The sequence below is a fragment of the Hemicordylus capensis genome, chromosome 6, assembly GCF_027244095.1.
Source record: "Hemicordylus capensis ecotype Gifberg chromosome 6, rHemCap1.1.pri, whole genome shotgun sequence".
NCBI classification, from domain to species: Eukaryota; Metazoa; Chordata; class Lepidosauria; order Squamata; family Cordylidae; genus Hemicordylus; species Hemicordylus capensis.
This window is the reverse complement of record NC_069662.1, coordinates 67,708,223-67,720,721: the sequence shown is the minus strand read 5'-3', so window position 1 is coordinate 67,720,721 and position 12,499 is coordinate 67,708,223. Positions and strand designations below refer to the sequence as shown.

The 12,499-nt window shown below is 43.4% G+C and overlaps 1 protein-coding gene across 22 annotated transcripts in view; it reads right to left on the bottom strand.

Annotated features, from left to right (window-relative positions):
- FHOD3 (formin homology 2 domain containing 3) overlaps positions 1 to 12,499 on the bottom strand; it is a 663,149-nt gene that overhangs the window by 135,541 nt on the left and 515,109 nt on the right. The window lies entirely within an intron of this gene.

The following is a 12,499-nucleotide window of genomic DNA, read 5'->3' as shown; positions in this document are numbered from 1 at the left end:
GACATGTCTATACCTAGAAAAATTAGAATCGTTCGGACAATGGTTTTTCCCATGACACTCTATGGATGCAAAAGCTGGACTTTGAAGAAGCAAGATAGAAAACGTATTGATACTTTTAAACTTTGGTGCTGGAGAAGACTTTTGAGGATACCACGGACAGCCAGGAAAACAAACAAATGGATCATAGAACAAATCAATCCAGAACTTTCACTTGAGGCACAGATGACCAGGCTCAAACTATCATACTTTGAATAATTTTGTGACTACCCAAGTCCCTTGAGAAATCCATAATGCTGAGGAAAGTTGAAGGAAAGAGAAAAAGATGACCAGCAGCAAGGTGGATGGACTTGATTACGTCAGCAATGAATGCACCACTGAGAGACCTTAAAGGCCAAGTTGAAGACAGATCATCCTGGAGAGAATCTATCTATGTGGTTGCTAAGAGTCAACAGCACTTATTATTAATTTGATTTCTATACCGCCCTTCCAAAAATGGCTCGGGCGGTTTACAAAGAGTTATAACAAACAAATAAGATGGAACCCTGTCTCCAAAGGGCTCACAATCTGAAAAGAAACATAAGACAGACCCCAGCAACAGTCACTGGAGGTACTGTGCTGGGAGTGGATAGGGTCAGTTACTCTCCCCCTGCTAAATAAAGAGAATCACCACATTAATTATTAATCAAACAATCAAACAATTAATCAATAACTCAAGATATTTTTGTTTTCAAACTTTTATCTGTCTGATCTTTGCTTCCTTTCTCTTGTTTCAGAAATCCCCCCCTCCAAATTTATGTTGCATGAATTTCTGTGTTTGTGAGACGAGTGTGTATAACTGTGTTCTACTCATGTCCAAACCTCAGTGTAGAAGCTAAAAGGCAGGCTTTTATCCTGCCCAAGTTTGCACCAAGCATTGACGCTATTCTCTCTCTGTTCCATCTCTGCCTTTGTAACCATTACATGATTTTACTGTATCTTTCTCTTTCATCTCTTTTAAGCTCAGGAATCACATTTTAGTCCCTTTACATTTACTTTTAATATCCCGCTCTTCCTCCAAGGAGTCCAGAGCAGTGTACTACACACTTAAGTTCCTCCTCACAACAACCCTGTGAAGTAGGTTAGGCTGACAGAGAGGTGACTGGCCCAGAATCACCCAGCAAGTATCATGGCTGAATGAGGATTTGAACTCGGGTCTCCCCAGTCCTAGTCCAGTACTCTAACCACTACACCACGCTGGCTCTCCCTTTAGGAGTTATGTTTTTATAATTTTTAATCCCTAACATCTCATAGCTCTCTGCTTAAGTCAGTTAAATGCCATTGTCTTTAAGCTTAGAGTTTAATTATTTATTTTTAAATTTGTTTTCTTGATGAAACTGATGTCATACCATTTATGTATATGTTGAATAAAACTACTTGATTTAATTAAAATCAGCAACTTGTGTCTCCTCTAAGTGTATTCTGATGCACAAGTTAACTGTTAGTCCAAAAGCCCCTAAATGTGTCAGAAAACATGCTCTGTAACACTTGCCTTTTGACATTTTTGTTCAAAAAAGATTCCTGGAAAAGTGCCACCTCCTGAAGATCCTTTGACTCCCTCACTTACATCTGATTCCACACAGTCACTGTATTCACACATTATGTTCAATACTTGTACAATGAATGTATGGTACCCAGGTACAGAACTGAACACAAGTAGAGAGCTGGACACAGCTACAGGTATCACATGTTATGTTGACCACAGGTATAGCAGTACACTTCATATCTGTATCATGCAATTAAGGGGTCTGTACCCAGGTTCACTTTAAAATGGATGCAAGTACAGTCATTCAAACACATATGTATGAGTGTATAGACATCTGTGCACTCATACAACATTATGTCTGAATAGGACTGGTTCATATCAGAGTTTCCCAGTTATTCCTCTAGATTGGTGCATCATTGCTGCAAATTCTCTAAATCAACAAAATTGCATGAATCCATTGCTGCCATTGAGATCTCTAGAGGTTTGTTCCTTTTATTCCCCATTAAGAATAAACACAAATATAAACTCATCTATTCCTAAACCAAGCAAACCTCCTTATCCCCAAGCAGTCCAGTTTTTGGTTTGCCAAAGCTGCATTTTGTATTCTTAGGTGGAACCCTCCTTTCCTCAATTTCTTAACAATTTTGTTGGGTTAAAAAGGCATGATGTAGTCTGGATTACATGTGAAAAAATGCCAAACACATATTTAAACCAGGTTGAATATGAGCAATATTTGTAGTTTGTTATGAGTGCATCCAGTCGCCCTGATCCAGAGTACTGCATGCCAAGGAGAGTTGTGTACATGCCCAACTCTTTAAACTGATCCTCATGGGACTTTTTTCAGGGCCTGTCACCATCCTCTGTGTCTGTTTTATTTTATCAAATCAAATCTCTTTATTTTGATCAGCAACCAGCATGAGATTAAAACAAATGTAGAAGAGAAGACAATCAAACATCATGTTCTTTTATCAATGTGCTTCTTAAATGCAGTGTGCAGAACTGTACACAACCTACTCAACAAATGTACAGTTTGACAGTGCTAATCAAGTACTTGGAAGGGCCTCCTGCTCCCAGGGGCGTAACGATAGGGGGGGCAGGCAGGGCACGTGCCCTGGGTGCCACTCTGGGAGGGGGCGCAGCGCGATGCCCCAGAAAAGCTCCACCACCAAAAAAATTTTTTTCCAACATTTTTTCCCCCAATCCCCCCACCCCCAAATTGGAATTTGGAAGGTGGGGAGAGTCGAGAACAGACACGACAACAGAGCAGCCAGGCCACGTACAGAAAAGGGCAGTTAAAAAAAACACACGCACACACGCAGAGGAAGGAAACGGGGAGGCTTGAGTGAAGACTTGCAATGCTTAGACGGAAAAAGATGCAGGGGGAAAGGGAATCATTTGCCTAAAAGGAGAGGCGGGGAGAGGGAGGATCTTCCCGCAGCAGAAAGGGAGGAGAGGCTTTATTTGACTGCAGGAACCAGCGAGCTCTAAAAATAAGCGTTGAGAGAGGCAATTCCCCTTCTCGCTACGCCCGTTTCCTTCCTCCTTCTCTCACCCCCATAGACCTCCCAGACCAGTGCCCAGGCCAACGCAAAGACAGCAGGTGGGGCCAGGGCAAAGGGAGCTCTGGGAGTGATTGACAGGTCCCGCAGCCCACCACGAGGTTGGAGTGGCAGGGGAGCTGTGGTCGGGGCCCAAGGGTTGAGCTGAAGCGCCTATCAGCTGCTCTGGGCGGTTGTGAGTGACTAGTGGGCGGTGAGCGGAGTTTGGGCGTGTGCTGCTCGTTCGCTGGCTGGGGCTTGCCTTGCACTGCACACACATACATTGTCCAAGCTGCCGCTACCACAGCAAGAGCCGCCGCGTGAGTGAGCGTCCTGGTGTTTGGTGCCAATGCGGGGAGGGCGCTACAAGCAGGGGGCTCCGCCGCCGCCTAGGTGGAAAGTTCACCATTGCATCGAGCCAACAGATAATTGACTAAGAGCAACCAGCTTCCCCCAAGCAAAGAGACTTAGGCTCTGTGGATCTATCCAGGGGGATCTCCCCCCTACAAACTTTGCATTCTCCTCCATGCTTCTTTTAACCCGCCCGCCCCCCTCCCCACTCCCCTGAGAAAGTGCAGCGTTGTTCTACTGCCCTGTAAAGGAAAGCAATCTGGTGGGGGACAGACAGTTGGTAAGTAACACCTCCCCCCCCCTTTGCTAATGTTCTAGGTGGGAGTGCGTTCTCTGACAGTTGATCCCCCCACCCCCGCTGCAAAGTAATCTGTAGTAGCAGCAGCAGCAGCAGCAGCAGCAAGAGAGTGGAGAAGGGAGGGATGAAGTGAATGTAGATCTGTGGGCGTCCCTCCCCTGTCCCTCCCTTTGCACACTCTGCTGGGAATATTCAGGGCGGCAGGTGTAGCAGCAGGAGGCACTGCAGTGGCTCAGGCAGCGTGTCCCAGGGAGCATGTGTGGACGGTGGGAATGGCTGGCTGGCTGGCTGCAGCCGGGCATTGCAGAGCTTGGCTTTCCTGAGTAGAGGAAAAGGCGGGCTGCTTTGATGGTCTCTCTCTTCCTGGAGCTCAACTGAAGCTGCCGCAGCTGTAATCTGAGTCTCCAAAGTGAGCTGCGAAGGCCAAACGTACCTCCAGCTGTAACCAGAAGTCCTTTTATTTCCACGTATTAGAGTGTCAGGCAGGGTCAGGTTGAGTAGAGTGTACGGGTAGACAGTGTAAGCAGGCAGCACGTCCTTTGGAAAGAAGAATCTTCAAGGAAGTGCGGGGGGAGATCCCACAATATGCTCGGGGGACATAGTGGAAGGCCCAATTGAGGACCTTCTGCATAGCCTAAAGCGGAGATGCCCCGTTGCAGATGGATTATTTGAAGGCAAGGCATTTTTCACACCCACTACTAGCCATAACATCTGTGGTGTGGGTTTGCTTTTGTTTTGCAGGGTTTAAAGTATATCTTTCCTTTTTCTAAATGAGATAAATCTCCACCTCCAGAATATTATTAATATTATTAGTGTTCTCTAAACTATGTTTGGATGGGGGGGGGGCACAATTTCAGGACTTGCCCTAGGTGCTATTTTCCCTAGATACGCCTCTGCCTGCTCCTTAGGGTGGATGGGAAGGGAAGGGGGGGTCTATTCAGTCCCTTACTCACCAAATAGTTGATTAGTGCAAGAAAACTGACAGCACTATCTATTTAGTGCTGCACACAAGTTTTTAAATCCAATGTCAGTGAACCATATGCACAGCACTGAAAATGAGATCCAACCTTGGGAACTGCATATGCAGCACTCTTTTGTACGTACCGAGATGCCAGTATAGAAACATCCCTGCATTGCTAGAATCCTCAGATTTTAAAACTGGAAGGAAACTTGGAGGACTTCTAATCCAGTCCCTGCTCAGCACAGGAAATTGCTGTATCCCGGACAGTTGGCTATTCAGACTCTGTTTGAAAACCTCTAGTGAAGGAGAGCCCACTACTGAGCGAGGCAGGATGTTCCACAGTTGAACAGCTCTTACCATTAGAAAATTCCTCCTAATGTCTAGCCAAAATCTCCTTCCTTGTCATTTCAACCCACTGGTTCTTATCCTGACCTCAGGAGCAATAGAGATCAAGTCCACTCAAGAAGAATAGACCTCCGCATATATCAATATGTATAACAACAACAACAACATCATCATAACTTCCCTTCATCTTCTCTTGGCTAAACATGCCCAACTCTTTCTTGATCCTCATGGGCCTTTTTTTCTGGGCCTGACACCATCCTCTTATTCTGCTCCATTTTATTGATGTCCTTCTTAAATGCAGTGTGCAGAACTGTAATGAAAGTCCCTTTCTTACAAATTGGTTGTTTTCCAAAAATTCGTTGTAAATTGGATGTCAGAATTATGTCACATGTAGTTCCGATTGCCTACTTGTTTGCATGTGAGGGTTGGCATTTGTAAGTTGAGAACTTGCATAATGATATGGAACTTTGTTCGTATGTATAGATATTTGTAAGTTGGGTGTTCGTATCTTGGGGACTGACTGTATTACGAGTGAGTGCAGAATTACTTTTTGTGATCTGGACATTTAGCCTCTGTTAATTCAGTCTAAGATTGCATTTTTTATTTTATTTTTAGCAGCCGCATCACAGTGCTGGTTCATGTTCAACTTTTGGTCCACTAAAACACCTAGATGATTTTCAAATGTACTGCTGTCAAAACAGGTCTACCTCATCCTATACTTGAGATTTTATACCTAAATGCAGGACTTTACAAGTCTCTGTTGAACTTCATCATGGTGATTTTGGTCCAGTTTTCAAGCCTGTCCAGATTGCTTTGATTTTTGGTTATTTTTCTAAGCTGCTAGCTATCCTTGCACCCTTTCCCCACTGAGCTTCATGTTATCTGCAACTTTGATAAGCATCCAATCTACATCCTCATCCAAGTCATTTATAAAACTGTTGAACAGCAAAGAGGCAGACTGGAGTGGAAATGGAAGAGGACTCATCTTGAATTCGATAAGACACAGCACAGAGCCCATCTGAAAGCATATGCTGTGGCAATACATGCAGCAAGGAAGCTGTTTTATTTTGTGCATATTGAGTCTACAAGTTCTCGCCCAGCAGAGCTATTCTAGATTGTTAGGGATTTAACTCAAACCCCTTCTGTTTCAAATCTGTTTCCAGAAACAATGTCTCACTGTGACACATTCAATGAGTTCTTTGCGAATAGAATTTCTCACATTCAGGCTGAACTATTTTTCTGCAGGGCCAGTTAGGTCCAGCAATCACTCTTGCAAGATTAGATTGGATCAGTTTCACTTTGTGACTCCTGAGGATGTGGACAAGCTGCTTGGAGAGGTATGTCCTACCACTTGTTCTTTAATTAATACCTCATTGAGAGAGAGCAGGATGCTATCTTGTTTGAAGGAGGTGGTGGTTAGACTCCTTCTAAAGAAGCCCATTTTAGATCCCCAGTGATGGATAATTATAGGCCAGTCTCTAACTTCATCTTACCAGTTGGGTAAGATGATTGAGAGGGTGGTGGCTGACTAGCTCCAAACAGTCTTGGAGGAAACTGATTATTTAGACCTATTTTAAACTAGCTCTAGAGCGGGCTATGGTGTTGAGATGGCCTTGGTTGGCCTTGGCCTTGGCCGGCCAGGGAAATTACAGAGGGAGTGTGACTCTGCTGGTTCTTTTGGATATCTCAGCAGCTTTCGATACTATTGATACTTTTCGATACTATCAACCACGGTATCATTCTGGATCACCTGAGGGATGCACTGTTTTACAGTGGTTCTGATCCTATGTCTCGGGTAGATTTCAGATGGTTGCATTTGGTGACAGTTGCTCTCCAAAACAGGAAGTACTATATGGAATCCCCCAGGGCTCCAGTCTGTCACCAATGCTTTTTAACATCTACATGAAGCCAATGGGTGAGGTCATCAAGGGATTTGGTGCCTTCATACAGGCAGTGATAGGCTGGATGAGGGATAATACACTGAAGCTGAATCCAAGCAAGATGGAGGTACTCATTGTTGGGGGTTGTAATCTGTAAGATCGGATAGATCTTCCTGTTCTGGATGAGGTTACACTCCCCCAGAAAGAACAGCTTCATAGCTTGGGAGTGCTCTTGGACCCGGGTCTCACCCTGGTGTCTCAGGTTGAGGCTGTGGCCAGGAGCGCTTTTTACCAGCTGCAATTGATTTGACAACTTCACCTATTTCTTGAGGAGAATGACCTGAAAACAGTGGTACACCAGCTGATAACCTTCAGGTTAGACTACTGCAGTGTACTCTATGTAGGGCTGCCTTTGTACATAGTTCAGAAACTTGTTAGTTCAAAATGCGGCAGTTAGATTGGTCTCTGGGGTATCCTGGAGAGATTACATTAGGCCTGTTCTTAAACAGTTACATTGGCTGCCAATATATTTCCGGACAAAGTAGAAAGTGTTGGTTATTACCTTTAAAGCCCTGAATGGTTTAGGTTCAGGTTACCTAAGAGAGCACCTCTTTCTACAAGATCCCCAACGCTCATTGGGATCATCAGGAGGGGTTTGTCTTCGGGTGCCACTGGTTCATCTGGTGGCAACCTGGGACAGGGCCTTCTCTATTTTCATCCCTAGGTTGTGGAACACGCTCCCCATGAATATAAGAGGATTGTTTTCCTTGGAGGCCTTCAGGTGAGCCTTCTTTTAATTTAATTTATTTATCAATCATATTTTTATACTGCCTGATATATAAATCTCTAGGTGATGTACAAATCCCAACATTTAAATCACAGGTTAAAATACATAAACCACGATAAAAACAATATAAAACAAATTATTAAAATGATTAAAATTCTAATTTTAGTCTTGAGGTTCTTCCTGAAAACAAACAGAGAAGGAGATGCTCTTATTTCAGCAGGGAGTATATTCCAAAGCCCTGGGGCAGCCACAGAGAAAGCCAGGTCCTGAGTCACCACCAGACAAGCTTGTGGCAACCATAACTAGACCTCTCCAGAAGATCGTAAAAGGCTGGAGGGTTCATGACAAATAACCTCTTAAATAACCTGGTCCCAAGCCATTAAGGGCTTTATAGGTAATAACCAGCACTTTGTATTTCACCCGGAAACATATCAGCAGCCAGTGGAGTTCTTTTAAAACCAGTGTTATATGGTCCCTTCGTGTTGTCCCTGGCAGAGACCAATCTGGCTGCTACATTCTGTACCAATTGTAGTTTCCAGACTATGTACAAAGGCAGCCCTATGTAGAGTGCATTACAGTAGTCAAGTCTGGAGGCTACCAGCATATGTATCAATGTTTTAAGGTCATTAACCTCTAGAAATGGACGTAGCTAACATATCAGCCAAAGCTGATAAAAAGTGCTCCTGGCCACTGCCTCAACCTGAGAAAACAGGGAGAGCTTGGGTTCAGGAGCACTCCCAAGCTATGTACCTGATCTTTCAGGGGGAGTGTAACCCCATCCTGAACAGGTAGATCTAAACCATCTCTCAGGTTCTGACCCCCCCAGTCAATATTTCCATCATATTTAGATTCAACTTCAGTTTGTTATCCCTCATCTAGCCCATTACTGCCTCCAAGCAGGCATTTAGGGAAGATATGCCTTTTCCTGATGAGGTCGACATGGAAAAGTAAATCTGGGTGTCATCAGCATATTGATAACACCCAGCACCAAACCTCCTGATGATCTCTCCGGGGTTAAAGAGCATTGGAGAAAGTATGGAGCCTTGTGGAACTCCATACTTCAATTCTCACTTTGCAGAGCAACAATCTCCAAGCGACATCTTCTAGAATCTATCAGAGAGGTAGGAGCGGAACAAGTGTAAAAAAGTGCCACCCAACCCCACCTCTCTCAGGAGGTCCAGAAGGATGCCATGGTCGATGGTATCAAAAGCCGCAGAGAGATCCAAGAGGATCAGTAGAGTCACATTCTCTCTGTCAGTTGCCAATTGGAGATCATCCATCAGGCCGACCAAGGCAGTCTCGACCCCATAGCCCACACGAAAGCCAGTTTGAAATGGGTGTAGATAATCTGCATCATTCAAAACTGCCTGCAGCTAAGAAGCCACCACCCACTCAATCACCTTGTCAAACCATGGAAGCTTAGAAACAGGTCTGTAATTAGCTAACTCCGAGAGATCCAGTGCAAGTTTCTTCAAAGGTTGTCTAATAATAGCCTCCTTAAGACAAGGAGGCATCCTGCCCTCGTTCAGAGAAGCATTTATAATATTTACCAGACCCTCTCTGATAATATAATTATCAGAGGAGATAAGCCAAGTTGAGCAACAGTCAAGAAAACAGGTTGTAGGGCGCAGTCCGAAGCAGTTTGTCCACTTCCTCAGAAGTCACAAACTGAAAATGATCCAATCTAATACCATAAGAGGAGTTGCTAGACACCTCCATAGTAGACTCTGCAATAACTGTGGAATCCAGCTTGGTCCGAATGTGAGAAATTTTACCCGCAAAAAAGCCATTTTCAGCCGGGCTTTTAAGGATATTTAGTTTTATTTGTAATTTTAATCTGATTTTAATTGGTTTTTTATTAAGAAGGGCTTGATATATTCATGGAGGATAGGTCTATAAATCGTTACTAGTCTTAGGGTTATAGACCACTTCCAGCCTAAGAGGCAAGATGCCCCTAAGTACCAGTTGCAGGGGAGTAACAGTAGAAGAAATGGCATGTCCTCAGCTCTTGCCTGTGGGCTTCCCAGAGAATTTGGTATAGGCCACTATGTGGAGCAGGATGCTGGACTAGACAGGCCTTGGGCCTGCTCCAGAAGGGCTTTTCTTACGTTCTTATGATTGTAAATGTAATCTGCTTTAAATTTTTTAAATTTTAATTGTTATGTATTTTTTATTTTAGTGTTAACCTTCCTGAGTCACTTTAGGAAGGGTGGTATATAAATCATGTGTGATTGATATAGAGAGAGACAGTGGTCCTGAGCACTCCACTCAGTATCTCACTTCAGGCTGATATGGAGTCATGAATGAACACTAATTAGGTATAGTTGTTATAACAGTATATTTGTTCATATTATAATTGTATAATTGTTCAGCCAGCTGTGAATGCACCCAGCAGCAGCAGCCTGGATTTTACCATCTTGTCAATATGAGAAACTTTGTCAAATGCTTTGCTGAATGTCCACAGCATTCCCATGATCTACTAAACTGGTAAATTCTATCAAAAAGGGAGATAAGATTAGTCTGGTTTGACTTGAATAACGCATGGTGGTTCTCAGGAATCAGCACATTCTTTTCTAAGTGCTCTCAGAACAACTGCTTAATAATCTCTTCTAGGATATTGCCAGATAATGTCATGCTGATTGATCTGTCCTTGCTAGGGCAATTCTCGTCTAAACCATCTCATTCTCAGTCATATATTCAATTTCTCACAAAGTATTGAAAAAGATTTCTTAGTGTTCTAAGAAACACTAAGTTCTTAGCAGGGAAATCTTAACCTATAGCTAATGAGCTGATATAAAGATAATAATTATGATGATTACTACTATTAGAAAAAGAGAGAGTGTTAAAGAAATTATGGTTACTTAATCATGGGCCATGACTTCAATTGATCAGATTTGGAATGTCAAGTCCAAAATGTTAGTCTTGTTCTTCACCACCACTTCTAAGGCATGAAATGTGTTATTGCTTGTATACTTAATTAAATGGCTGCAATATATGCTGTATGCTTAAAAAATAATAATTTCTGTACCAAAGATACTTGAATTGTACGTTAAGAAAAATAGAAATCTGTATTGTAGAGACTATACAGATTAATCGTGTGCATATTGTGTACATTTTATGTAATTTTATGTAATTAAGTCTCTTCTGCTAGTCATAGAGAGGAGCAGTGAACTATGAAGGGCACTGAAGCCTCAGCTCCTAATTTCTGTAAATCCTCATCAGATAGCAGAGGCTTACACATTTACTGTTATGGATATGAAATTGGGTGTAATGGCAAGTGACTTTTGCCTGAGTTGGTTTAAGAAAGATGATGAACTCAATGGCTTGAATCATTAGCCTCTAATACCTTCTGAGACATCACAACCAGGCACTGCCCACACACTCTCAAGTTTACCTTTGCCAAGAAGCTTAAAAACATTCTATTTCTAAAAAGAAAAGCTGAGAGTTTCATGAAATTGAATTCTGCACCCAATACCAAATTCTGATGGCATAATCACAGAATTTGCAAATATACAGCTTGCTCATATTACAGTGCAGAACAAGACTTTGCTAATATTGTCAAGGAGCCTGATGTTCAGCACGTATGTACAAACTATATTTCTTATATAGGTTTGGATTCTAAGGAATTCTTGCACAAGCAGAAGACTCCCCTGCTTGCACAAGCCCCACCCACACAAGAGATGCATTATTTCAAAATGAACCTTTTGAGAGTATTAGTGAATATCCATATTTTATGTTTCCATGAACAAAAGAGCATATTCACATGAACAAATGTCCCGCATAGCAACAGATTGTCAATGGGATTGTCAAGACCCCAGGTCCAGCAGCCCCTTAGATGGCAGACAACATGGACAGTTTGAGAGATGAGTCTGGATGGGAAGCCTCCACCTCATCAGATCTGCCCTTTCAATTACAGCCAGAGAATGCTCTTCTGCCTACATTCTCAGACTCTGCTGAGTTCCTCAACCCCATAGGATCCAACACTTTCAAAATAAGGTATTGCCACTTTATATCTGCCATTTTCTGCAGAGAAGGGGGTGGAGGCAGGGGTCAGAGGGCAGGGCTCTAACAGAGCTCAGTATAGCTCTGTCTTTGCTGAAGCAAAATTGTTGTATAAATCTTGATCCCTGCTTAGATCTGATCTCCTGGCACTTGACCTTACTTTTTTTGACCTTATCTCTTGCCTGCTCCTCATGCTAACTCCTCAGTTTCTGACCTCAGCTTGCTTGACCTTGTCTCCTGCTTGTTCCTCATGGACTGAAAGTCCCCAGCTGCTGACCTTGGCTACACTCTACCTGTTGCAGACCTGCCCTTGCCATGTGACTTTCACCTGCTGAATGGCCTCACACCTGTGGGTGAGTCTGTGTCTTGAGGCGTTTGCACCACATTGCAGCAGATCACTATAGGTGCCTGAGGAGAGGCATAAAATGCTGTGTTGCCCCCTACTCTTGGTGGGGGCTGGTTCCCTTTCAAAATGGAACCTTACACATTTTGAAAGTGCATTGGGAGCAGGGAAAATTGCCAGCAGTTGCTTCTCCTCTCGCCTGCTTTCTTGCAAGCTTTGGAAGGAATGAGAGATGAGAGTGAGAGGAGTTTGCAAGGGTCAGATCAGTCCCAAAGAGCTCTTCTGATGGCAATAGTGGGGGGGTATCATGTCACCCCTTCTGGCACCCCAACAATCTGCTGCCTGGGGTGACTGCCTCATCTTGTCTCATGAAAGTCAAAGTCTCCTGGTAGTCAAACAGTTATGATCAAGTCACACACACCCCCCAAAAAGGAGAAAAGGGGAAAGACAAACATGTATTGGTTGCACATGA